The sequence below is a fragment of the Oryctolagus cuniculus genome, chromosome 21 (genome assembly GCF_051225735.1).
Source record: "Oryctolagus cuniculus isolate XC-2025 breed Fujian yellow rabbit chromosome 21, ASM5122573v1, whole genome shotgun sequence".
NCBI classification, from domain to species: Eukaryota; Metazoa; Chordata; class Mammalia; order Lagomorpha; family Leporidae; genus Oryctolagus; species Oryctolagus cuniculus.
The window spans coordinates 32,497,340-32,501,548 of record NC_142887.1 but is presented as its reverse complement, the minus strand read 5'-3'; positions in this window follow the sequence as shown (position 1 = coordinate 32,501,548).

Below are 4,209 nucleotides of genomic sequence, written 5' to 3'. Positions count from 1 at the left end.
GAAATTCCAGTTTCTATGGACTGCCTTGGATAAGGAGAGAGGAGCCAGGAATTGTGGGTGAAAGCCACAATACCAAACTTCCAGATCTGGTTCCCAACACCTGTGTTCATTTTAAGGACTAACACTTCATGTGCTGCCTTGAAGCCTTTGAGCCTCACAGGGCCCCGGAAGCCTAACGAGGGTGCCCGGTGCTGACCCAGGCAAGGTTCGTTTCATGCTTTTCCTATCAGCTGGAACCAGCTGCACCTCCAACCTAAAGGGTTCCACCCATGCTCAGCACAGGAGTTACTCAACCAAAGCCACTCATTCTCCCATGGGAACCAGCGAGAGCCACATCTAATTGCCACTAAAATGCTTGAGTCCAGTGGCCCCTATTGGTTCAGTCTGTCCCCCCATGCAACCCACATGTGATGTTGGAGAGTGTGTGGTGCCCTCCTGTCTGTCACCAGCCAGTGGTGGCTTTTGAGTTACAGTGGGAGGCTCAGGATGCCTGTTCTTCCAATCCAGCTTCCTGCTAATGTGCCTGGGAGGCAGCAGATCATCCATGTGGGAGACCTGGATCGAGTTTGGGGTTCCTGACTCTGACCTGGCCCAGACCCAGCTATTGAAGGCATTTGGGGGTGAGTGACAGGTGATTAGAACACTGCATTTGCTACGCACATCATTCACTAGAACACTGTCTTCAAAGAGCACTTCTGGGGGCCAGCACTATGGCGCAGCAGGTTAACACCCTGGCCTTCAGTGCCAACATCCTATATGGGCGGCAGTTCAAGACCCAGCTGCTCCACTTCCAATCCAGCTCTCTGCTGTGGCCTGGGAAATCAGTAGAGGATGGCCCAAGTCCTTGGGGCCCTGCACCTGTGTGGGAGACCCAGAAGAAGCTCCTGACTCCTGGCTTTGGATCAGCACAGCTCCGGCTGTTGCGGCCACCAGGGAATTGAACCAGAGGATGGAAGAGCTCTCTCTCTCTCTGCCTCTCCTTATCTCCGTGTGTAATTTTTTCAAATAAATAAATCTTTTTAAAAATAATTGTTACTTTCACAGCTTTATTAATGATGTGTGTATTATTGAATACATAACATGCAAATATTTTCCACAATTGGATTTATAGTTTTTTATTAATTTATTGATGTTAAAGAATGCCAGCGATCACTTTGAAAGATTTCCCATATTAAGTAATTTTTGAATTCTCTCTAGTCTGAATTTTTTCGGCCAGCGCCGCGGCTCAATAGGCTAATCCTCCACCCATGGCGCTGGCACACTGGGTTCTAGTCCCAGTCAGGGTGCCGGATTCTGTCCCGGTTGCCCCTCTTCCAGGCCAGCTCTCTGCTATGGCCCGGGGGAAGGCAGTGGAGGATGGCCCAGGTGCTTGGGCCCTGCACCCCATGGGAGACCAGGAGAAACACCTGGCTCCAGGCTTCGGATCAGCAAGGTGCACCGGCCACACAGCGCCAGCTGCGGCGGCCATTGGAGGGTGAACCAACGGCAAAGGAAGACCTTTCTCTCTGTCTCTCTCTCTCACTGTCCACTCTGCCTGTCAAAAAAACTAAAAATAAAAAAAAAAGAATGCCAGCACGATCACTTTGAAAGATTTCCCGTATTAAGTGATTTTTTAATTCTCTCTAGTCTGAATTTTTTCACTGGTGCATTCTTAAAGTTTCTGTCTCACATGAATCCTCTGAGGTTGAGCAAGCTGTGCATTTACAGTGAAGGCCTTTCCACATTCCAAAGTGTTTTCTCCACTGTGCGTCTTACAGTATTGAATCAGATAAGCACTTTGGGCACAGCTTTTGCCACACTCATTACACTGTGGGGTTTCTCTTCAGTGTGAGTTCTCTGATGGTATGTACTTCTGTGGCAAGATGTGGCATTTTTTGCATTTGTATGGATACAGTTTCTTTCCAGGATGAATTTGCTGGTACTGGGTTATGTGTTGTGTTCCATCACAAAGCTTTTCCACATTGGTCACATTCTGCAGTATGGATCCTTCCTCTTCTGTTGAATAAAGGATTGTCTGTGGGTATCGGTTTCCCTACATTCCACAGCTGCATAGGGCTTTCCTCCAGTGCATGGTCTCAGGTGGTAAGGAAGATGAATGCTGGGGTAAAGACTTCTGCACATTCTTCACACTCAGATGGTTTTCTCCAGTGTGAATCCTCTAGTTCCAAACATCTGACACTGACTGAAGTCTGGACTAGCTCCACCACCACTATTTTGGCGTTGAGTGAAAACTAAACCGCAGCTAAGCTATTGTCCACACTTCTCACAACTGGCATGGGGTTTCAATCACATACATTTTCTGATAATTCTCTAGGCTACATGAAAAGCTCTTGTCATCATTGTCTTCTTTATGTACTATTCTCTCTAAAGGAAATTTGTTTTGAGTCACGAAATTTGACTGCAACCCTTATGTTCACAAATATTCTCTCAAGTCAAACTTTTCTTCCAGGTAACTGCCCATTGTGCTAAAATAGCTTTCTACACGGCTAAGGGTTTTGGGACTTTTTTCGTGGAGTAGAAGATTCCACTCCTTTTACCTCTGTTATTCTTTGAGAACACTCTTTAGACATCACTCACGTCAAATTTGACAAGATTCTGACTTGCAGATCTGGTCTCCTGGTCTGAACGAAATAAAAAATGGAGGTTATCTGATCAGTTAGAGAGATGAGATTTGTGAGGCAGCCCAAGTCACATGCAATATGCTACTATTGCTAAATTCTTTTGTTTATAAAAACTCTTTTTGAAAGAATTAGAGAGATCAGCCATCTGCTGGTTCACTCCCTAAATGGCCATGAGGACTGTGCCAAGCTGAAGCCAGGATCCAGGAGCTTCTTCCAGGACTTCCATGTGGGTGCAGGGCATCAGGCACTTGGGTCATTCTCCACTGCTTTCCTAGGCACATTGGCAGGGAGCTCCATTGGAAGTGGAATAGCTGGAACTTGAACTGACGCCCATTTGGGAGGCCTGTGTCACAGGCAGAGGCCTAACCTGCTATGCCACAATGCCAGTCCCACGTCTATTACTTTTTTTTTTTTTGACAGGCAGAGTGGACAGTGAGAGAGAGAGACAGAGAGAAAGGTCTTCCTTTGCTGTTGGTTCACCCTCCAATGGCTGCCGCGGCCGGTGCGCTGCGGCCGGCGCACCGCGCTGATCCGATGGCAGGAGCCAGGAGCCAGGTACTTTTCCTGGTCTCCCATGGGGTGCAGGGCCCAAGAACCTGGGCCATCCTCCACTGCCCTCCCTGGCCACAGCAGAGAGCTGGCCTGGAAGAGGGGCAACCGGGACAGAATCCGGCGCCCCGACCGGGACTAGAACCTGGTGTGCTGGCGCCGCTAGGCGGAGGATTAGCCTAGTGAGCCGCGGCGCCGGCCCACTTCTATTACTTTTACAGTGGCAGCATTTCAACGGATTTTTAAAAATTGAACTTTTGGCCAGTGCCATGGCTCACTTGGCTAATCCTCCACCTGCGGCACTGGCACCCTGGGTTCTAGTCCCGGTTGGGGCGCTGGATTCTGTCCCGGTTGCCCTTCTTCCAGGCCAGCTCTCTGCTGTGGTTCGGGAGTGCAGTGGAGGATGGCCCAAGTGCTTGGGCCCTGCACCTGCATGGGAGACCGGGAGGAGGTACCTGGCTCCTGGCTTCAGATCGGCGCAGCGCACCGGCAGTAGTGGCCACTTGGAGGGTGAACCAATGGAAAAAAGGAAGACCTTTCTCTCTGTCTCTCTCTTTCTCATGTCTAACTCTGCCTGTCAAAAAAAATTGAACTTTTTAGGTAATTGTAGGCTTCCATGCAGTTGTAAGAAATACAACCCATGTTCCCCTTTTCTACTTTATTCCAGTTGTAACATTTTTTTTTTTTTGACAGGCAGAGTGGACAAAGAGAGAGACAGAGAGAAAGGTCTTCCTTTGCCGTTGGTTCACCCTCCAATGGCTGCCGTGGCTGGTGCGCTGCGGCCGGCGCACCGCGCTGATCCAATGGCAGGAGCCAGGTACTTATCCTTGGGCCCACATGCTAAGGCCCACAACATGCTAAGGCTTAGCTTGCTGACCGTTTGCAATAGTTACTGCTGTGTGGACGTTTATGGTTTCTGTTGAGCTGCGATATCGGGACCTTTCCATAACCCCAGGGTTGAGTCTACAACTATGCCCTTGGGGCTTCTCACACTTTCTTCCCACTGACCAAGAGTTGAGAAAACGCCAGGTGGACCAAC